The following is a 25195-nucleotide window of genomic DNA, read 5'->3' on the forward strand; positions in this document are numbered from 1 at the left end:
CTTTTACAAAAACAATGAGGAAAATTCACTAGACTTCAATCTTCTCAATTATATTACAGAAACTTAAATAAGAGATTACATTAAAAAATGCCGGTTTTGCTATTATTTAAGAATTAAGGAGCCCTTAAGTGTCTCACAAATGTAATCTAGTTAATATTAGACCTGAGTGAAATTCCATAGTCTTTCCTCTCAATTCACATTAACAACTATGAATTACTGCTATTTTATCTATCTGCTTTCAGAATAGAGGAATAGAAATAAAATAAGAAAAATGTGAAGAAGGGGAGAAAGTATCTGTTTTCTTATGAAACAAAAACAGGATTAAATAGAAACATTAGGTACTAATAATACACTATGCACTTTAGAAAACAAAAAATCGCTTATGTACTAAGAGATTTTTGTTTCTGAAGCCCTCTTAATCCCCTTAACAAAGTAATAAAACAAGACAATCGAATTATCAATGAGCACCATGTAATAAATACAAAAATGATTAGGTATTGATCTAATAAAAGGACATAATGTATCAGTGGACCTTAAAATTTCATTAACCACTAATATCAATACAAAATGTTTAATTTCCTTCAGGACAGGGGAGAAGTGATAGAATAGTTATTTCCAGGAGCTGCCCTGAGGTACACTAAGAGTATACTCAGACATCTGGGGTTTCTCTTTTGTCTCCTGCTTCTATAAACCTATTCCCACCCTACTCCTGCCTTTCTTAAGAAACAAAAAAAAAGTCCATAGAGACTATCAGGAAATAGAACTAATAGTCTAGAATTTTTTAATGGTAATTGATATACTGGATATTGTACATTTTTATCAGATATCAAATATAAGAGGGATTCATTTTAGCTCTTACTTGAAAGAATTTTTTGTTCTCAAAGCATCTTTGAAAGAACAGTGAAGTGAAAAGCATGATAACATGAGCATGAAAAGCATGATAACATTTAAACATAATTTTATAGCTACATAAGGTAGCTTTAAAATTAAACTGATGTGAATTGAACTGATATCTCTCTCTCTGCATTTCTTGGTGGCGTGACTTTGAGCAAATTGCTGAAATTCCTTGAATCTCATTTTATCCACAAGTAAAAACGGATAGCTGAACCTGCCTCAGAAGATCATCTTCAGAATTTCTGAGCAGATAAAGTCCTTGGCATGTGGTGAGCACTAAATAAATGTTACTTCCCTTCCCAAGTCAGTAGAATTTTAAAAGACACATGATTCAATACCTGACAATATGCAATAGACCCAAAGTGGCAGTCTCTTCTGACACCTAGTTTGGCAGTGGGGTATTTCTAGAAATGGTAACACTAGGATCACCTAAAACAGAGCCCCTGAACTTGATTCTGCTTGCATTTTAATGATAGGCAAGGATTTTTCGTATTAGATGTTATATTTTTGAACTATACAATATTATGCTTACGAATATAAATAGAGTATGTTAAGTGGATAAACACTCCCAAATAGCTTACATTTTAAAAATTAGAAAAGAAATATCTTACACTACTAAGACTAAATGGTTTTAAAACTTCGCTTTCTTTTCAATAAGAGCCATTTCTAACTTCAATCAGATGGACTAATGTTACTTCATTGCCCACTTTGAATGACCATATGTTGCATTTACTTGTAAATCCTTCAATGAAATAATTTAATTACATCATTCTTGTCAAGAATCTGGCTTAGTCTGAGTTAAATAAAGAGGTAAAATGCTGTATTGAAAATGTATTTGTTTTGCTTAATACTACAAATGCCATAAATCTTTAGATGTATGTTGAAAGATCTGACATATCATTTTCATACTTGCTTGCTTATACAATTAAGTTATTTTAAAAGATATGGGAAATAACCCCCCCCCAAAATGAAGAATATTTAATAGAGAGAAAAACCTTAAAATTTTTTTGATTTAATTGTTTACAATAATTCATAGAGAACATTATCAACCCTTGTAAATAGCTTTGCATAAACAATATCAGCTCTGAATATTAGAGATGGAGCCAAAATTTTTGGCTTCCTAAAACTCACAGATTATTTATGATCCAGGATTATACTGGGGTAAATATAATCTAAATGAGTGTTGAGCATTAAGTTTGGGTTATGGAACCAGGTTCTAAGCATGCAGAACCGTGGAGATAAGCCTGAGTACAGATCCAGACAAGTTATACAGAGTGACTCATGGATAGTGGTAGTATCCTGATTACTTAATATTTATTTTATATTTTTATGATTTATCGGATTGGGTCAGCAGTTTAAGGTTATAAATAAGGGTAAAGCAGCCAAACTCTGATATTAAAAATCAGCAAAGTATAAAGCTTGGTATATGGTGAGCACTACCTAAATGTTACTTTCCTTTCTAAATTAAAATGTTACTTCCATTTTAATTTAAAATAAAGTTTAACTTAAAAATGGAAGTTATAAAATTTCCTCTGGAAAGGATGAAGTCTGGGAATTTTATAAAAGAAGTTGTTCTTCGAGATAATTTGTAACCTCATGACATGAGATCTGTGCTTAAGCTAAATAAACTATATTATAAGGATACAAAATGATGATGCTCAATTGTGGTTTCAAAAGTAAAAAGGTGTCCTGAGATTCTGAATATATTAACATTTATTTAAAATTCTATAAAGAGTCCTGTTTCAAATTCCACAATTTAAAGGCAAACAATATCAGCAATCATACCAGAGGTAGTTATGAATGCATTTAAGAAGAATACTTACAATGATGACAGTAGCTATAATGTTAGCAGTAGCTAATATATATTGGGTACTTCTGTGTCATGCAGTATGCATTATATTATTTAATCTTCACAATAATTCTGACAGATACTCTATTGTTCCCATTTCAAAGATGAGGAGATTGAGAAACGTTAGGTATCTACCCCATATCACGATGCTAGAAAGTGGCATATGTGAGATGATAAAATTTAAAATATCAACTATTTTCAGAAATATAACATGCTAGACTTAAAGAAAAAAAATCTACTTTTGAAAAATAATAGTGAAGTCATCTCAACTATAATTTGCTATGTGAGATTATGGAAAATCAACATAGTAGGAGAATTTACAAATGAGAAATTTAAGTCTTCCTAGAGAAACTGAGAAAATTATTAAGGTCAAGGTCACTGGAGAGACTACAAAGTCTTTAAAAATATTTGTACAATCACTTAATATAAAGTACCTATTTATTGAATATGTATTATGTGCCAGGTCTGGTCCTAAGCACTCTACAAATTAGATATCTAATTTTCCCAACTACCCCAGGAGTCATGACCAAAAGGTGGTAGAGTCAGGATTCAGACCAGAGAAACCCATCTGTCCCCAGAGCCTATGTTCTCAGCCATTGTGTTATGACCCAGGGCATTTATCCACCTTCAATCTGTCCAGTTTTCATTAAACAAGGCTTGTTTACTAGGACATTTTTGAGATACCTTTTCCCACACAGGACACAAAACACTACAAAAGTTGTTACACATTGTAGGTAAGTGCATTTCAAGAGACTTAGTCCTCCATGTTAATATTCAATATCTCTCTGATTTATGTCTCAGAGATACTGACTCATTCTTGAATCTCAGGGCTTTGAGAAGCAGAATAATCAGTGTGCTTGAGAGGGAAAACTTTGTATGACTTTTATTTTTCAACATCTCTCTACCCAAGATAAGTCCATGCAATGGCCCCAGGCACTAATTTACGCCCCTTAGCTTCTGCTCTCATAGAAGTCACTGGAATGCACTTCTAAGATACATAAAGTCTTCTTAGTCTCACAGCTCCCTTTGTTTTATCTCTCCCAAGGATTCCCCACAGTAACTATGCTTATTCTGCCATTCAATTCGACTCTACAGTCTTTCCTCAGCTCCAATTCTTTTTGATAATAATCCTGACTAGAGTAACTGCAATTTAATATCTTGGAACAGAAGACTTTTAAGTTTGAGAAAAGGATATGTGGAAGTAAACTTATATGCACTAGCAGTTCATGTAAGGGAACCTCACAATTAGGGAAGGATTCACATATAGATAATCACAATAAGCACACTTTTGTCAAAACCAATTTCAAGGAGTTAGCCTCTCCATTATATAGGTATTGGTTTTACAGTGGCAGAAGCAACACAAATTATGAAATAGGTTTCATAAAACTGTATTTCAGTTACTTTAAAAAATAAGAATACTTGTCATGAAATTCCACTTGCACTAAATCTTAGCTCCCTCTATATAAGTATTAAAAATGTCTTCAAACACATCAGCATATGCTTAGCTAATCATATATACCTCAATCGACGTCCAATGCCTTTTTGTGATAGCCTACTTTTTTCCCTTCTGATATGTGTCCAGTTAGTTAACATAGCTTTTCAATTTGCAAGAAAGCAGAAATATCTCAGATCAGGTCATAACATCAAATATCATCTGCAAACAGTAAATATATTTTTCAAACTCTTACCAGTCTTAGTGAGACAGGTGCAGTCTGCTTTGCAACAACTCCACTAATCTGGGATTATATCTAAGCAAAGTGGATCCAGGCTGGTCCTTTCAAGAAGGTGTCCCAGGGAAAGATCTAAGTAGTAATCACCCGAAGGGACTCGAGAGCACCACTCACGAATGTGCTGAAATTCAGAAGGGGACAAAGAAGGAAGGCAAGTCTGTTAGCATTGCTTCATGATTACTTTTGCAATGTTACTCATACGTGTTAAACCTTAGGAATAGCAGTCTTAATCTTTTAACTTACAGTTCAGAGGCAGGATAATCTAGCCATCAGAGTATGAACTTTATTTGTCAATTAAAATAAGTAAATGAAAGTACATCATGATTTTTTTTTTTTAAAAAAGGGCATGAGCTCCAAGTCAGTTGGATGGACTTCATACCACAATTTGGTCACTTACCCATCTTTAAGGGCAAGCTATGTACATCTTCTGCAGAAGACTGTGAATAAACAAAATAAGGTAATACTAACAAAATGCTTTTAACAATTCTCAATAAAAAGTAGTTATTTTATCCTTAACTCAGAAAAATAGAGAGAGGGCCCATTTATGGAGTATATAATATTAAGCCCTGGGTTGGTGTTTTTCAGAAATTATCTCACTTAATCCATTCACATGAGTTGTTATCTTTTCTGCTTTACAAATTAGGAAACTGATAATCAGGGAATTAGACATTTGCAGAAGTCAGACAAGAAAACAGTGGATTTGGAACTTAAGATATGTCTGTCTGATCTGGCCTTTTTCACATTTGAAGAGAATATAGTAAATTTTAGAATCAGTTGGTTAATTTTCACAAAATCATCGTTTGTGATACAATAGCATTGCATTATTTCCATAGATCATTTAAGTGCTTTTGTCAGAAGAAATGAAAGAATTAAAATAAAATACATTTCCAGCTAAATAATAATTCCATGTAGGAGGAAATAATAATGATTAAAGTAGAAATTAATGATCAGAGAATCAGAAAACAGTAACTCTATAAATAAATAACCTCAGTTTTTAAAAACTTTAACAAAATAAACAAAGCATTGGTAACCTTGACCAGAAAAAAAAGAAAGAAGGTAAAACTACACAAAATAAAAAATAACATGAAGAATTAGCAATTGAAAAAAGATGAAATAAGAAGCCTAAGTGACTACAAACATCTATGAATACAAGTTTGAAAATTTAGATGAAAGAAAAAATTTTCCAGGGAATCACATGTACTAAAACAGACCTCATTAATGGAGAAAGTTTAAAGAGATCAATTTCCATACAAGAAATAGCATTATTAAGAATAAATATCATAAAAAACAGCCAGATCCAGATAGTGTTGTGGTAAAAGTCTACAAAACACTTGAAGACCAAATAGTTTCAGTACTCTACAAATTGTTGCTAAACACTGGAAATAAGAGAGACAGTATTTCCTTTTATTGAGCCAGAATAACACTTACACCTAAACTTTAAAAACTCTCTTCAAAAGAAATCTATAGACCTATATTGCCCATGAATATCAATGCAGAAGTACTAAAAGAAATTTTGGCAAACACAGTATTATACATCATATTAAGAAAATAATGAATACAATTAAGTGTGATTTATTATAGGCATTCAAGGTTGGTTCATACTAGGAAATCTATTAGTATCATATGCAATATGATTTTTCCATATATGCTGAAAGGCCTTAATAAAATTCAACATTCACTCATTATAAGAATATTCAAGAAAATAAATGTGATTTTTAAAATATTAAAAAATATGTATTTCTCAATGGCAAAATTGGTATCTTAACTGAGCAACACTAGAAGCATTCCTATTCACAGCAGGAACAAAGAGAAGATGCTAATATTTCCATTATTATATATTATTTTATTTAAAGTGTTAACTGCAATTAGACAAAATAAAGCTATTAAAGGTATTAGAACTGGTACAGAAGAGTAAAATAATCCCTACTTATAGATGATATAATATCTGAAAAACACTTAATCAATAGTAATTAATATTCTTAATCCCCACATCATAAACTAAGTCAACAGGATATGAAATGAATATTTAGAAATTAAGACATTAATCTTTCACATATATTGCATTATAAATAAATAACCACAGTGAAGGGGATGGGAAAGAATAGAACTAAGCTAAATAACTTTCAGAAACAGTGTTTTGACTGCTTACTCCAAGTCTAAAGACAAGGAAAAGTATACACACGTACTGTACTCCAGTTAAAGAAGTGATATTTTAGAGTGGTATGAAATTGCAACTGTGAGACTACATTGTGCATACAGGAGGATTAAGTAAATAATTGAATAAATTGATGATACTGAGAGTAAAGTTTCTCAGTGTCAAAAAGAGGAGTTACAAGTAATGGAAGGGATTTGGCTGGAATGAACCCTGTGATGCTGTACTGTAATCAGATGCCTCAGCATGAACTCAGGAGTGAGTGTGTGTGTGTGTGTGTGTGTGTGCGTGTGCGTGTGTGTGTGTGTACACAAACGGACATATAGTAGAGATGTGTGCACATGTGTGATGTATATGTACACATATTTCCTAGCTCTGTCAGGTGACCTTGAAGCAATGGCAGAAGAGCAATGAGCACATCTAGTACTCAGATTTTGTTTTCCAAATACCTTTTGCTAAGAAAAGAGCCAAACATCCTTCATGAAAAGGCTGATTTTAGGAATTGGTGGAGATTAGCAAGATGAGGAAATGGAGCAAGATGAGCCAGCAAGATCTTATAGTGTCAGAGTAAGCATATGCTCAAAATTTCATGGCATCAGGGTTAACCTGAAGGAGCCCCCCAATGGCCAATTCTAGAATGAGACCAACAAACTAAATGATGATCACAAGAAGTTTAACTCATGGAATAAAATAAAGATCCTTGAGTCCATACCACCAATAAATAATTGAATGAATAGGTAAGGACAAAATCCTTACAGTGAAATTCAAATTCAAAATACAAAAGGAATGATAGATATAGAAAATCATCATCTCGCAAACAAAGTGGTAATCATTGTTTAGAAATAATAATCGTTGATGGAGGCTAAAATTTGTGGGCAAAAGTTTATGAGAAAACAGGACAATGGCAGAGTCTCAAACTCTCTTCCCACAAGATCCTTATTATCTATAAGGGAAAAAATAAAAATTTATAGTGGAGAAAATTGACAGACTCCACCTCAGTCAAGTGATCAAAATTAACATCTCCAGGAATGAGACGTGCTGACATCATGTATCTCCTGATATAATATATTGAGAAGGTCACAGCACAGCCTCTGCAGTATTCATGCCAAAAAAAAAAAAATTCTGAATTTAATCACGAAGCAATATCAGACAAACGAAAATTGAGGGACCTTCTCCAAAATGACTTGCCAGCACTCTTCAAAATTGTCAGTCATGAGAGATAAGGAAAGTCTAAGAAGGCCCCCAAATCAAAAGAGAGTAAAGAGATATGACAGGTAAATGCAGTGTGTGATCCTGGTTTGGATCTTGATTCAGAAAAATGACATTTGTGGCACAAACTCATAGTAGCAGAGGGTAGAATGGTGGCTACAAGGATCTGGGGGATAGGAGAAAGGGGAGATGTTAGTCAAAGGGCACAAGTAAAAGAATAAAAATTTAAAAAAACAACTATGGTATATTTACAAGATTTACTGTTCTACGTCAACAAAGCAGATCAAACTGTTATTACAAATTATACAACATGGATCAGGCCACAGAGATGATATTGAGGAAGAAAATCAAAAGAGAACATAGTGTGTCATTCCATTTATATGAAATTACAATAACTGATAACATGAACTTCTGGGGGTATTAATTAGGACAAGTAACATGAGAGACCTTTGGGTGGATGTATCATTCTATTTGTGGGGGTTATACATGTATATTAATCCATAACTTCACCAAGCTGTATACTTAAGATCCAGGTATTTTATTGTAAGTAGGTTTTAATTAGTGGATAATTATGAGAAAAATATTATTGAGTGTATTCTTTTGTCTCAGGTTTCATAGTTTAAATATGCCATTTTATCAGACAGAGCTTTCTAAAGGATACAATTAAAACTAAGTATTAACTTCAGAGAATGCGCTTCCTTATAAAACAATAGAAGAAAACCAGAATTGTTTTCCTTCTTCAATGCCTTTGTTGAAAAGATATGCTTTAGTTATCTGATTATCATTTTGGAGGATGAGAAAAGATAATATTCTGGTTTTTGCTATAAATACTAATTATTCCATGCATTCAAAGTGTTCATTTCTTCTTAAAAATGGACGGAAATATTAATTATTGGACACAATAAAGTTCAGCACCCTGAGATATCTTAGGAAAATATTTTTAATATATGTGTACCAAAACGGATTTTTTTAAAAAACCAAACAAATTTTAAATGAGACATTATATTTTCCTAAGCTATCAAAATGTCTTTAGCTATATAAAGGTGCTAATGCAAAACAATGCATTTCAATTTTCCACAACATTAAAAGTAAATATAATTACGTTTTCCCTTAATTGCAAAATTTCTAGAATTTTTCATCTATAGTAACTCGAAATTTGTTAACATTAATGAATTTGAAATCTCTCATATTGCTGCCCTCCATGAGTTTTTCCCTGAAAGTGCCACTTTTAAGCAAATATGTAATATACAGTCCCTTTCCTTGAGCATTTTACATCCTATTGGGGAAGACAAGATAATTACAATTTAACTAAATTTGTAATTAACATATGAAATGTGCGTACTAGTCACAGAAGTATTGGTTTCTACCAATAGAATGTGTGATGTTCAAGATCCCTATTAGGGCCTTTAATATATGTCTTGAACATAGTCAGATGTCAATATAAATAATATCTTTAAGAAAAAAAAGATTAAATTATGATCTGCATCTTTGGTTAAAAGAAGGCTAAAAAATAAATATACATTCAAATATTTTAAATAATAAATTAAGTTTGGCAGTGAGAATATGCTCCAGTTATCTAGAAAATTTACTTATTTAAGACTCTTCTGTTCACCAATATTACCAAGTAAAGTCATTTACAGATCTGGGAACAAATCTGGGTGCTGCAGTAGAACAATTTGGACAACCATATTTCCCCTAGAACTTTAATAGAATTTCATAGCATACATATATTTTTTGTCCATTATATTGTAGAGGTCTTTTTTTGATTTTTATTCTATTCTGTTCATACAATCAAGTTTTCTAGGTCCTCTGAGTTTAACTCTTCCTTCTGCTATTACCGATTTTTCAAATCGTAGGTTTGATCTAATTACAAAAGCATTATTAGAATCTAGGTAGAGGCATGTTATTAATGCTCTTCAGGAGACTTTGGAATTAACATAGGCCACTCTGCAGAAATAATGGCCACTGAAATAAGCGCCCCAGCACACACACACTGAAACAGCCACACTTAAAGAAGATTCATTTCTTTAGTAGTTTAGCAAAAATGGGGAGACTGACTAAAGTATTCTCCAGAAAGCATAAAAATTAAATTGGCTCGTAACTAAGAAAATGCTACCTTAGCTCTCATCCAGTTCTGCCTTTATGATTCTTTGACAGTGATGTAAGCACCATAGAAAGGAACATCAAGGTGGAATTACATAATCCTTTCTTCAACCAATTGTTAGCGTGTTTGCTGTGGATTTAAACACTGCCACAGGCTTCTAGTGGTTGGCAACTCACACTATGGAAAATGTCACTGGGCTTTGCTGCCTCACTAGCTGTGCTCCACAGAGCAGAAAATTAAGCTTGACATATTTGGAAGAGGAGTTTTCTGGTTTGTAAGAATTTATAAAAATAGCTACACTTATCTATTCTAGGGTCACATTTGTAAGTTATCAGTAGCTCTGAGATAAATAATTTAATTTTTTTAGTACATATGCTAAAATTTTAGATCATTCTGACTCAAAATCTAGCTAATTGTCTCTTAGGTGGTTTAATTTCTATTTCTAATTTAAAAGATAATTCAAAAGATACATACATACATGGGACTATAAAATATTTTTTAATCTATGGCACATAAAAGTCAGTATCTAAAACCATGTATTTCTGCTTCAGTTTATTCTGATTCCTTTCAAACATAGATTAATCTGAATAGCTAGTCATTTATCAATTATCAAAGTGTAACTTTCATCATGAATAGCTTAGATTTGTTGTGCAAATGCGGTGCCACAAATGGAATCATTAAGTCATATTAGGCTCAAATTTATTTTCTTTATTTTAGGCATTTTGTTTGAATTATGCTAAGATTTAAAATTAATAACCTTATTCTAGTAAGAAGCTCATTTAGGTATATTTCAAACATTTAAATGTGTTTTTTCTTTCTGTTAAAAGCAACCTGTAGTTTTCCCATAAGAATCATACCTCATGGATTGCCTCATCACATTTACTTTACAAATCCAGAATAAAACTGAGGTGCAACAAAATAAGATCGTCATGGAAGAAAATATTCACAGTATTATTTCTAGAAAAGCTCACACACACTTTCAAAATGGCATCAAGCCACCTGTTTGAATCACTCAGAGGCATCGGCCAACTTTACCAAAACAAGGACACACCTTTTTCTCTCCTGCCAGTTTTCTTTCTTCCCTTACTTTGACGGTTGTCTCATGCAACCTAAAAGAGAAGCATCAAAGCAGGCTTCTAGATTCTGTCTGCAGTATGATAGGTCAGTTTCATTACAGATGCTGAGAACTCCAGCCTTCAGAGAAAAATGCTCTCAAATCTCTCCCTCTCCTCAGTACTTTGCCTCTCATATGTTTATGTAGGTGGCATTCTCGTCAATACTGTTTCCTCTAACCATGGCTTGATAAGGCAACCCTTTGCCTACTTAAAGTCCTATCGATTAAGCTAATGACATTTGCTTAGCACCTGCTTAATACAAGTCACTGTTTTGCTCGTTGTGGGGGATACAGGTATACATAGGACATGAAATGGCTTTCCTTAAACAAAGATAAATGTCCTCTTGATTTGTTTGTTACATAAAGTAGCCTCTGATTCCCGAATTTCCTTCATCTTCTAGCAGTCAAACGATCCCACTTACCCACACTTGACAACTTGTCTTTTCCATTACGTTTCTGTTTGAATTAAGAAAAGCTAAGGTTGCCCCACCCAGGACCACCACAACGCAGAATTCTGTACTCACTCGTGACCAGTAGTTCATGGCAACGTCTTAGTGTTTATGCTTATTTGACTTAATGTTTCTCTATCAATGATTTTCTGTATGTGAATCTCCATTATGTTTGTAAATGTGGGAGGAGGGAACTGTTTGTAACTTGTGGATCACTAAGCACGTTTAAGCACTGGAGCCCTTGGGGAGTATGACAATCATCCACTTGGATACAGATGGCTCTCACTTCCGAAAAGTCTTCTGGGCAGAAATGCATGGCAAAAGGCTGTAGTCAAGTACAGTTACCAACGGCAAGAAAGTGCACGTTTGGGCAACAATCCTGGCTCAGTAAACCCTTCTCTTTAAAGAGATCGATCACAAGTCAGGAATTTATAGCATTTAAAATGCAAGCCCTCAGCCACCAAAGCTTTTTTGTCTTTAACTGTTCACTCTGCTTTCAGAACACTTGGCTGCTTATCTCCTGTTTTGTTTTATCTTGTTCTTCCTTTCTCTCTAGGTCCCAGGGGATAAATTGGCTCAGTAAAGGCTTTCCACTGAGTGTGGGGCAGCAAGTCACAATTCCTTGATGATCACCCACCCCAAGCTGACATATTTCAAATGACCTGAAGTAGCTACATCTGTTCAGTCAAGTTATTAAAAGGAGCTTCGAGAGTGAGCCACATTCTGAGCACACAACCATAACACGGGCTCCTTCCTGTCCCCAGGAGATTGCAACTTCCATGTTATTGGCAGTTTTAAGGTCTGGTTTTCTCTGTCACAAGATAATTTTCTCCTCATTGTAAAAGGCTCTCTGCAAACTTTTGCTTTTTGGCTATTTTTTATGATGAGTAAATTTGGTTTAGAGAAAACATTTTCAGACTGAGAAGGAAAAGGATTTTACACCTTAAAAACATGAAACCAGTGTAAAATATCTGAAAGGTTATATTTAAATATATGATATATTTAAAAAACACATGATATATAAGCATAATTTACGCATATATTAATATATGTGTAAATATACATTTTTTCCTCCACTTTGTTTTTCAAGGGTTTTCTTGGTCCTGAAGTTTAGTGTTGAGCTAATCAGTTAAATCAACTTTTAGGCACTTCGAAATCACTCCAACCCTCTGAAAAAAATCAATAGATAAACAAACAGAAGAACTGAAATTTATAATGCCTAAACTGCTGTGAACTACTGTAAATTTAACCCTAGGAGCTGAGTAGGTTTTGTGGCTAAATGTGTACAACTGAGATGAATGAGACTTTCAGACCAAGGGAAAACAGCGTGAACTAGCTGCTGTTATCGCCGTCCACAGGTAGGAGTCTCTGTGAGTGTTGCTGCTGGGGCTCGGAAAACGACACCCTGAGTTACCATGCTCAGTACTCTGAACTGCAGGACATGCAAGGGGCCTCAGAAGCAAAGCCTCTTTCTGGCCTTCTGCTGTTCTTTTTTTTTTCCTTTTTAAATATTTTTTATTGAACTTTCGGTTCTGGGGTACATGTGCAGATCATGCAGGATTGATGCATAGGTACATACATGGCAATGTGGCTGGCTGCCTCCATCCCCCCATCACCTATATCTGGCATTTCATGTTATTTTGCCCCAACCTCCCTACCTCCCGCTTCCCTCCCCTAGCCCCACCAACAGACCCCAGTGTTCGATGCTCCCCTCCCTGTGTCCATATGTTCTCATTGTTCAACGCCCGCCTATGAGTGAGAACATGCAGTGTTTGATTTTCTGTTCTTGTGACAGTTTGCTGAGAATGATGGCTTCCAGATTCATCCATGTCCCTACAAAGGACACGAACTCATCATTTTTTATGGCTGCATAGTATTCCATGGTGTATATGTGCCATATTTTCCCTGTCCAGTCTATCATCAATGGGCATTTGGGTTGGTTCCAGTTCTTTGCTATTGTAAACAGCGCCACAGTGAACATACGTGTGCATGTGTCTTTATAATAGATTGATTTATAATCCTTTGGATATGTACCAAATAATAGGATTGCTGGGTCAAATGGAATTTCTATTTCTAGGTCCTTGAGGAATTGCCACACTATCTTCCACATTCATTGAATTAATTTACACTCCCACCAACAGTGTAAAAGCATGTCTATTTCTCCACATCCTCTCTAGCATCTGTTGTCTCCTGATTTTTTAATGATCTCCATTCTAACTGACATCAGGTGGTATCACAATGTGGTTTTGATTTGCATTTCTCTAATGACTGCCCTTCTTTCTCCTACTCTCTTTTCTCCCACAAGGCAGGCCATAAAAACTAGAGTTTCTCTTCCCCAAGGTGAGTCACAGAAACTAGAAACCCTCTCCCCCAAAGCCAATCATAAAACCTAGAATGATTACTCTAACCTTCCTCCACCTTGCTGTGTAGAAGACGGTCATAGAGAAATTCTCTGACCTATCTCTTTCCAGAAGGTACCCTGCCCAAACCCAGGAGGAGGGAGTGCCACACAGAAAGACCAGGAGAATCTGGGCAGGCCTTGTAGAGTTCCTCTAGTTTATTACCCTTAGATGAATATCTTTTTGTCCAATCACATTTCTACACAGTTGTACATTCTTCATTGAACCTAAGCATAAAAATAGACAGTTTTCCTTAAATCTTCACCTCTTCATTTTCTGAGGGCTCCCATCTCACACAGAACTTAGATTAAATGCTATGCTTTTCTCTTGTTAACCCGTTTTTGTTATAGGGGTGTCAACTGTAACCTTCACAATAGGGAGGAGAGGTATCACATCATTTTGCCCCTATACTGCTCCTCATCTTCATGGATCAAGATGATCTCCACACCTTCATGTCTAAGACACACAATACCAATCTTTATATATACATGTCTCAACAGCCACTTGAAATTCTTAAATATGGGCTGGATTTTTAACAATATTCAAGCTACCTAAGAAGAAACTAGAGGTACAGGCAGCCTCCTGGCTCTTGCTGCAATTACATTCATCTAAAAAAAAATCCTCTCTACATACACATCAGAATGACTAAAAAAAAAAGCATCATGACAACACAAAATGCTCGCCAGGATGCAGAGACCCTGGGTCACTCACACATTGCTAGTGGAAATGTAAAACGAAATGGTACAGCTGCTCTGGGAAACAGTTTGGCAATGTCTTTTAAAACTAAACATACTCTTGACATATAACTCAGCAATGGTGCTCTTGGGCATTTGTCCCAGAGAAATGAAAATTTATGTTCACACAAGAACCTGTACAAAAATGTTCATGGCAGCTTTACTCATAATAGCCAGAAACTGGAAACAGCCCAGATGTCCATGAACTGGTACATCCATACCATGGACTATTACCTAGTCATAAAAGGGAGCAGTTGATACACACAACAGCTTGAAAGACTCTCGAGGCAATTATACTGAATGCTGAAAGTCAACCTTTCAAAGGTTACATATTATGTTATTTCATTTATGTAATATTCTTGGAATAACAAAATTATAGGGATGGAACAGAGATTAGTGGGTACCAGGGGTTAGCAATAAAGGATATGTGATTTTAAAGGAATATAACAAGGGTACCATGGAGTTATGGAAGGTCTGAATCTTGATTATGCTGGTGGTTATGCAGATCTACACATGTGATAAAATTAAACAGAACACACACTGACACACACTCACATAAACACAAGCACATGTGTAATTGTAGTGACTTCTGTAGATAATGCCCACATCCATTTCCTGGTTGTGATACTGCACTATAGTTACACAAGTTTGGAGAAAACTGGATTAAAGTTACATGGGACCATCCTGGATCTTTTTTTTTTTTTTCTTTTTCTGTGAATCCACAATTTCAAAATAAGAAGCACAAAAATAAAAAAAGAAAGAAATCTCTTGAGTTTCCTATACTAGACTAGCTGCTGCTCTCTGCTTCTTTTTCAGCTTTTGTTTTTAAAAAAGAAAACGTCTCAGAATTTACCTATTTGCTGCTTCTAAGACCTCTCCTATGCTATCTTGCATCTGCTCCAATCATAGCTCTGATTCTTTCACCAGCTTCCAGGAAACTGCCCTTGTCAGGATCGTCAGTGACATCTATGTTCCTGTCTAGAGGTCAGCTGTTCATCCCCTTGCACATCTGTCACTCCAGGCCCAATACCGCCTTGACAGCAGGAAGTGTACCCTAGTCAGTAGGACTCTGTCTTCAGGAGGACTTTGTCTTTCACTTCATGGACGCTCCTGGGTTTTTGGGGTTTTTTGTTAATGTTTGTTTTTGCCTTAGGAGTGGCTCCTTCTCAGTCTCATTTGGAGGTTCTTCTCTTTTTCCCAGAGAACCATTCCCTTGGTAAACTCATCTAGACCCCTAGGTTTAAATAGTTATCTATACACTGACAACTCCCAATTTTATGACTGTAGTCTAATCTCTTCCCTGAATCTTAGACTGGTATCTAACAACCACTGCAAATCTCTACACAGATTACTAATAGGCACCTTAAAATTGACATGACCAAACTGAACTCCAGATACTCCACAAACCTGCCCATCCCAGGTTTTTCCTACATCAACAATGGACAACTTTGCATTTCTAGCGACACAAGACAAAAATATTGATGTCATGAATTTCTCCTCTCATGCATCATGTCCAATCCATCAGAAAATCTTCTTGGCTCTATTTTCAAATACGTCCTCAATCTGAGCATTTCCCACCACCTTTACTGTCATCATTCTATTCTCCTTCACTATTATCTCTTGACTAGATTCTTGAAATAGTTTTCTTTGGATTCTTGAAATAGTTTTCTATGTTACTATCTGCCCTCGCTCCCTACATGCCTGCTCCATGCAGTAACCCAAGTGCTCCTTTTAAACCACGAGTTAGAGCATAACATTCCGCTGCCCAAAAAGACCCCATATATTTTGTCCTTTGCTACTTTTCTGGCTTCATCCCTTCTTATTACCACCTTTGTTTGCTCTGCTCTAGTCCACTGGCCTCCTTGCTCTCTCTAGGGCATGCCACATACATGTCAAAGGACCTTAGCCTCTGTTGTTCCTCCAGCATGGGTAGCTACAAAGACAGCACTCCCCCTTCTCCATTCAGGTGCCCACATGACACCTTTTTAGATGAACTTTTATCTTTCCACACCTTGCTGTTCTCCATAGGACTCATCATCCATCTGTGTGAGTCTGTCTCTCTCTCTCTCTCTCTCTCTCTCTCTGTGTATATATGTGTGTGTTCCTGTGTGTGTGTGTGTGTGTATATGTGTGTGTGTGAGATATATCATTTCTTTCTTTTTATTTGGTTTTGTTTTTTCTTTTTAAATTTTTTTTGAGACAGGCTCACTCTGTGACCCTGGCTGGAGTAAGTGGTGCCATCTTGGCTCACTACAACTTTCACCTCCCATATTCAAGTGATTCTCCTGCCTCAGACTTCCAAGTAGCTGAGATTATAGGTGTGTGCCACCACACCTGGCTAATTTTTGTATTTTTAGTATAGACAGGGTTTCACCATTTTGATTAGGCTGGTCTTGAACTCCTGACCTCGAATGATCCACTTTGCTCTTCCACCATTTGTTTCTTTATTCTCTGTGGATTCCTACTCAAAAGTATACTTCCTAAGACAGAATTTTTGTCTGTTTTTTTTTTTTCACTTCTGTATTCCTAGTGTCTAAATTTTGCCTAGCACACAGAAGATAGTCAATAAATAATTGTGGTCTGAATGAATTCTTTAACCAATTATGCAAGTAATTATCTATTTCCAAATAAGAGAAGAGGTGGAGTCGCTGGAGTAGCCTACACCTTGAGAATTCTGAAAAACCAGAGAGTAGTCCATCTGTTTCATTGACTGACATCTCTGGCAAGAGCAGCTGACACCGTCTCATTGCTGCAAGATCTGCCAGTCAGTGGGCCAAGTGCTTCGCAGCACCTCTCCCCTGAATAACAAATAGGGCCCGTTGGAGGGCAGGACCTATTTGCTGTCTTAGTCCTAGGGATTCCACAGCCCCGTGGCAGTGAGAAACGCAGCTGGCAGGAAGGTAGTTACCTATGCTCCTCACTGCTTCTCAACCCAGAAAATCTGAAACGTGAACCCCAGTGTAGTCAACACTGTGAGGCTGTAGATTACAAAAAATTACATATGTGTCTGCCCAAGGCTGGAGCTTAAAACTAAAGCGTTGACTGTTGGAAAAATCAGATGGAGTAACAGAGAGCGTAAAACGTTCACTCAACAAATCCTTACAAAAGGCCTACTGGCACAGGCCCTGTTCTAGACACTGGAGATAAACTAGGGAACAAAGCAGTCAGTAATCGTGATTCCATAAAGTCGGTATTTGAGAGTTGGCAGGAGCAAATAATATACATGCAAACAAATGAATGAACAATACAATGTCAGATGATTGGTTCGGTGAATCTAATAAAATAAGATGATAAATGACTGAAAGATTTCTTTGAAATTGGGTGATTATGTTATTACGCTGAGGTGACATTTGAGCACCAATGTGAATAATTAAAAAGAATTAGTCCTGAGGGCAGACAGTCCTTAAACAAGGAAAAGAATGTTAAAAGGCCTTCAGGGACTAGTGTGGCATGTTTGAGAAGCAAAGAAAGGAGCCTGATGTGTGTGCAGCTTAGGGAGTGACAGGGAGTTAGGAAAGATGAAGATGGAGAAGTTGACAATCCCAGTGACCTCTAGCAAGGAGTTCATGTTTTATTCCAAATGTAAAGACACTAGAGATGTAACTGAAGAATACTTACTAGCCCTTGTTTTCTTCATGTGGAGGGAAACCTGGGGCCTCCCTTTTGTTCTCATGCCTTTGATTGGTGAGTTTAGTAGGAAGAGCTGGGCATGAAAGGCTCAGTCCCTTCCTCTTGCCTGCAGAGAGCCAGGCTGTTGTCTGCTTTGGACCTAGGGCTAAGCTTTGTGGCCACAGCTTACCACTGTAGCACCTGCTGTGCAGGTATTCGGTGTTGCCTGTGACTTCTGGATCACTTAATCTAATTCCTGTGCAGCAGCAGGAAGCCAAGGGCTGGCACTTACTCTGCCACATTCTCTAAAAGCTCTGTTAGTAATAAACCCTACACTCCATTCTCCATGTATTTAACTCCTTTGTCTCCTCCTGCTTCATAATGCTGGTGGTGAGGAGGGAGTTATAATTAATAGCCTTCCCTCTCAAACTCCAAAAGGAAGTTTACATGATTTTCTTTATTGAATAAGAAATACAGTGATCTAATTTATGTTTTAAAAAGATCACTCACTGTAGCTTTTATTCAGGTACTGAATTACAGACAGAGAGAAATGAAAAGCAAAGATAGTGAGGAGTGATGGGGCTCAGGACATGCTACCCTAAAATATGGCACCTCGGTATTTGAAAACATGCAGAAGTAGCATGATTTCTCTGACTTCTTCCCTTTTCCTCTGAAATGAAAAGCAAAGATAGTGAGGAATGATGGGGTTCAGGACATGCTACCCTAAAATATGGCACCTCGGTATTTGAAAACATGCAGAAGTAGCATGATTTCTCTGACTTCTCCTTCCCTTTTCCGCTGAACCATTTTATAAAATCTAGAAACAATTTTCTTATCTTCTTCTGGAGTAGGTCATAAGACTCTGATGTGAGAGACGCCCTTTCTAAGCCTGATGGAAAGAAATGTTTTTATCTCTGAAGACATAGGGACAGGGAGAAGAATACAAACAAATACGCCTTGCAAATGATCATACCCCCTTTTCCAATCATACTTCTTCACAACTATACACCTCTTCATCAAACTTACTGTACAAGTACACAGGTTTTCCTGTTTCTTTGGATATTCATTTCTGAAGGCTGACGTGTCACATAAAACTCATATTAAATAAAGGTGTATGCTTTTCTTTTGCTAATCTCTTTTGTTACAAGGGCCTCAGCCATGAACCTAGCAATTGGTAAAAGATAAATATTCTTTCCCTTTTGCAGGAGACTACTATATTTATTTAGGATAGATACGGTGGTGGCTTGGGCTAGGATTGAAATGGCAGACAAAGAGAGAAGGATAAAGAATTGGAATATACATTTAAGCAGGCCCTGGAAGCAGGCCCTGTTCTAGACACTAGAGATAAAGTAGAGAACAAAATAGTCGATAATCTTGATTCCATGTAGTCTATATTTGAGAGTTGAAGGGAAGCAAACAATATATATGCAAACAAACAAGTGAACCAAAGGGATTTATAAACCTGATGTAAAGATCATCAAAACTTGGTATCAAATATGACTTCTAGGTTCTGTCTTGAGTAGCTGTGGGTGACGAATAGTAACATATCCAAATGCAGGTCTCAGGTAAGGAGTTGTGTAGACAATTATGGAGCCTGGTAGAGCGGTCTGGGAAAACAACATAAATTTGGGAGTTTTCAGATGGTGTTATAATCCACTTGGTACCCATGAAATTACTTAGGGAAAGAGTATAGACAGAAAATAGAGGATGACTGAGGACAGAGCTCCAAATAGTGCTAAAGTTTAATTTTGTGGCTTTAGACAGGGTGGAATTGGATATCTGTACTCAATTAAAATAGAAAATTATAAAACAGGAATTAATGCATTTCATTTTTGTAAGTTTACATTAGAAAAAGAACAAAAGTGAGACAAAGCAAAAGGAGAGTACACAACAGATGTACACAGCAGAAGGTGAGGCACTAGGATGTGAGAGTAAATGGAAATAGAAGAGAAATGTGAATTAAAAGATGGAACTCATGAAAATGAAAATGAAGAATTCCATCTTCCATGGAGTTATACAAATAAAATATTTTCACACACACATAAATGATGATAAACATAGATAAATAAAGCTAGTTTGAATAGGTTGGTAAGAAAAGTGAAGTCCATAATCTAGTGTTATGAATACAGCATTGTGTAGTCAAAGGAGTTTGCTGTAGGAAGTGAAAAGAAACAGAGAACGTTGATGGAATGAAAGGAGAATCAAAAAAGTGTGTTTAGGCTGGGTGCGGTGGGCTGAAGCCTGTAATCCCAGCACTTGGGAAGCCGAGGAGGGTGGATCACCTAAAGTCAGGAGTTCAAGACCAGCCTGGAAACATGGTGAAACCCTGTCTCTACTAAAATACAAAAAATTGGCCAGGTGTGGTGGTAGGCGACTGTAATCTCAGCTACTCAGAAGGCTGAGGCAGAAGAATCACTTGAACCCAGAAGGCGGAGGTTACAGTGAGCCGAGATTGTGCCACTGCATTCCAGCCTGGGTGATAGAGCAAAACTCCATCTCGGAAAAAAGAAAGAAAGAAAGAAAGAAAAAAGATCTAAAATTATAAAACCTTAGCGATAAAGCAAAAACTTCAGAACACTTAATTTGGCAACTATCTCTTTGATTAACACAAAGGCACAGGCAAAAAAAAATTGATAAATTTTTTTAAATTGTGTGTCAAAAGACAATGACAGCAGAGAAAGAAATTACAACACATAGAGCAGGAGAAAAGATTTACAAATCATATATTTGATAAGGGAATAATATCCAAAATGTATAGGGAAGGCCTAAAATTCAACAGCTAAAAACCAAAAGACCCAATTTAAAAGTATGCAAAGAACTTAGATAGACATTTCTCCAAAGAAGATATACATATAGCCAAAAAGCCATGAAAATATGCTCAGCATCACTAAACAGTAGGGAAATACAAACCAAAACTAAAGTGAGATACCATCTCACACCGATTAGGATGATTACTATAAAATAAAAGAACATAGCACATGATGGTGAGGATGCATAGAAACTGGAACCCTTGTACACTGTTGGTGGGAATGTAAAATGGTACGGCTACTATAAAAAGTAATATGCTAGTTCCTCAAAATATTAAAAATAGAATTCCTTTATTTTCCAGCAAGTCAACTTCTGGGTATATAGTCAAAAGAACTGAAACCAGGGTCTTGAAGTGATATTTGTATACCAATGTTCACAGCAGAATTACTCACAATAGCTTGAATGTGGAAGCAAACCAAGTGTCCACTGATCAATGAATGGATAAACAAACTGTGGGATGGACATATAAGGGAATATTATTCAGGCTTAAAAGGAAATAATATTCTGACAAAATGAGTGGACAGTGAGGATATTACACTAAGTGAAATAAGCCAGCCACAAAAAGATAAATGCTGTATGATTCCATTAATGTGATGTACTTATTCAAAAATCACAGAGACAGAAAGTAGAATGGTGGATTCGAGGGGCTGGTTAGATATGGGGAATGGAAAGTTACTGTTTAATAGGTACAGAGTTTCAGTTTTGCAAGAGGAAGAAAGCCCTGGAGATGGATGTTGGTAATGATTGCATGATAATACAAATGCACTCAATGCCATTGAACTGTAAATGGTAAAAATGTTTAAGATAGTAAATCATATGTTATGTATATTTTACCAGAATGAAAAGCACTGGATGAAAATGTTCACAAATAACCATTTCAGGACTCCGCAAATCAAACAAAGACATACAAGCAATTGAAAGGCATTTAATCAAGAAAAAATACTGATCTTTGGCTAAGAACAACAGGAGTCTCCGACAAGCCACAAAAACAGCAGTTTCACTGCTAGAGGGCCAACTTGACTTGGAGAAGAGCAAGGAAAATCCCAGTCCCTCCGGCATTACTGGAAGCAATGTCTATGGCAAACAAACCAGAAAAGCCAACATCGCAGCTAGCCTGAATTTGCAGTTTTAGTTGAGGTAAGCAACAGACTTGGCAGAATGACCTCAAATTTACAGGGAGATCCAAGAAAGGAGATGGCCATAGTGGCCTTGATAAACTCCCTGATATCCCTTGTAGCCTGGAAGTTTGCACAGATGGGCAAGGCTGCATGCACACGGGGAAGACCAGGAAGGGCCCAGGCTATCCACACATTCCCAACTGCATGTGAGGGGTTGCACGTACACAGGGGAGACACAGGAAATAAAAAGCTGGGACAGAATGTCACTAAACTTGATGTTACCCAAACTACACAGGGATCCCTGGGAAAAGGTGGAAGCCTCATTGGCTCAAGGTGTTTAAACATACACTATAATAATTCACAGGATAACTAAGCTGTTCTGACACAGTGAGTGGTAACTTCTAGGAAACCACACTTAAGATTTTTAAAGATGCACAGTCATCAATATGTATACGCTGGAGGTGATACAGACTTCACAGAATTAGCTCAGACACGAAATGAAACAAACAGTAATGACAATAAAACATGGGGTGGCAGCATTCAGAATCAAGTTGCCACCATATATTATTTAAAATGTGTAGTTTTTAAAAAATCCAGCTCCTAGATTTGTTGATATTTTGAATGGTTTTTTGTGTCTCAATCCCCTTCAGTTCAGCTCTGATTTTGGTTAGTTCGTGTCTTCTGCCAGCTTTGGGATTTATTTGCTCTTCATTTCCTAGTTCTTTTTGTTGTGACGTTAGTTTCTTGAAATCTTTCTAACTTTTTTATATGGGCTTTTAAAGCTATACGTTTCCCTCTTAACACTGCCTTAGCTGTGTCTCAGTGATTCTGGTATGTTGTATCTTTGTTCTTAATTCATTTCTAAAAACTTCTTGATTTCTGCCTTAATTTCATTATTTGCCTAAAAGTCATTGAGGAGCAAGTTATTCAATTTCCATGTAATTATATGGTCTTGAGTGAATTTCTTAGTCTTCATTTCTCATTTGATTGTGCTGTGGTCCAAGAGATTGGTGGTTATTATTTCATTTCTTTTGCATAACAAAACACTCCATAGGTCAAAGAAGAAATCACAATATTATTCATATTCTTCCTTGTGAATATTAAAAATAATATTCCTTGTGAATAGCCTATATTTCAAACTGAATGAAAATAAATGCACCGTGTATCAAAGCTTGTGAGATGCAGGTAAAAAAGGAACGCTAAGAAGAAAATTTACAGTTTTACACACGAATATTAGAAAAGAAGAACCTGAAATTGGTACCCTAAGCTTCCACCTTAAAAAACTGGAATCAGAAAGGTAAACTACACCCAAAGCCAACTTTTATAGAAAGTTTCAGAAAAGGCACATTTATTGTGACAGAAAGCAGATTACTGGTTGCCTAGGGCTTGGGGTGGGAAGGAAGACTGACTGTAAACAGGCTAAAGGAATCCTTTTGAAGTGATAGAAAATGTTCTGAAACTAAATTGGAGTGATGATTATGTAACCCTATAAATAAACTTAAAATCATTGAATTACATAACAAAAATGAATGAACTTAATTGTATGCAATTTATACCTCGATAAAGCTATTAAAATACAATGACCCAATTGGCAGTGGAAAATATGCATATGGATGTGTGTGTATACCACAAAATAAATTCAATATTATTAAATTGAGCTATCCAATGTTAAACACAGGCACGAATTTGAAAAGGAGAAAGAAATTTATTTAATCCTGTTCCTTAAAATTGTGTAGTCAATAAAATATTCTCTTCTAATTTTACTCATTAAAAATAAAATACTTAAATAAAATATCTATTGGCAACTTTTGAAATTAAAAGTTTTATTTAATAACTAAATGCTTTTTATCCCTAAAATATTAAGTCAAAAGCTGGCTCTATATTTCCACAATGATAAATAGCTTGGCAATTACTCATAAGTTTTTAAAATGTTACCAGTGCAAATATGCCTTGCCTCACCTCTTTAGCAATATACACTGATTTCAAGTGGAATTATATTAAGGTTGAAGTAAGTCACAGAAATTTTGGTGAATGATTTATGGACATACTGTATGTGCATTGTCAAAATGACTGAGATATATTTTCATCTTATATAGTCAGGGGCAACATTCTGCAATAAAACTGCTATAAATCTGAATTCCATTGGCCAAAATTTCAATGTAAAATGGATTTATTACCATTCTGAAACCCTGAAAACAATTCATCTGGGTCCTAAATACTCAATAATCTTTTAAAAATGTTTTTAGGTGTAAATAAATCTATGTTAAGTTAAATCATTTGGAATGGGAAATTCTGAATCATTATAAGAGAAGTTGGGGAATTGTGTTTTTCTTGGAAAATTAGGGTTCTGAGAAAAAGTAATCTGGATTCCTTCAATTTAAAAGCCCATTTCTAAATCGGATGGAAAAGATAAGAATAAAAAGAGCATGTCATGCACTCAATACAATAATTATTTCTTGCAGGGAATGAACAATCTTAGATATTATCATGATCTGTAGGCTTCTTAGGGCCAGAATACATAAACCGAATGTAGTATCCTGTGATATTAAAGTGTCACGGGGAAACAGTCAGGAAAAAAAAAAGTCTAAATAGAATCCTTAGTGGGATTCTACAGATAAATCAATTTATTTGGCTCTACCTCCCACCCTCCATTAAAAAAAATGTCATTATAAGTAGGAACCTGTGGGTTACCTTTACAAAACTGAACTCTTTCTACTCGATAATGTGAAATAACATTAAGAATACAAGAAACATTTCTACAGCATATCTAGAGGCTATATCCAAAAACTCAATAATGTTTCTCATCTTTGAGCCATAAATCAAATGAACACAATAATTATATATAGATAAATTAAAGTTATCTCACAGAAAAATTGATCTTTTGATTTTTACTTTCATAATACGTAAATTCCATATAAAAATTGAGTATACGGTTCTGTCAGTGGCCCCCCCCCCCAAAAAAAAAAAACCTTGTACTTTTCTTATCCTGCAGCTGCTGAATAAAAGCAGTGAAAACTGTGCTAATT

The 25195-nt window shown here is 35.7% G+C and overlaps 1 protein-coding gene across 1 annotated transcript in view; it reads right to left on the bottom strand.

Moving 5' to 3' along the window:
- The window catches only part of DLGAP1 (DLG associated protein 1), a 966546-nt gene that overhangs the window by 851181 nt on the left and 90170 nt on the right, over positions 1-25195 (bottom strand). The window contains exon 2 of the mRNA XM_074383719.1: positions 4432-4594. The gene's annotated coding sequence lies outside the window, so the exon portion shown is untranslated. The remainder of the gene's footprint in view (positions 1-4431; positions 4595-25195) is intronic.

The sequence above is a fragment of the Saimiri boliviensis genome, chromosome 13 (genome assembly GCF_048565385.1).
Source record: "Saimiri boliviensis isolate mSaiBol1 chromosome 13, mSaiBol1.pri, whole genome shotgun sequence".
Classification (NCBI taxonomy): domain Eukaryota; kingdom Metazoa; phylum Chordata; class Mammalia; order Primates; family Cebidae; genus Saimiri; species Saimiri boliviensis.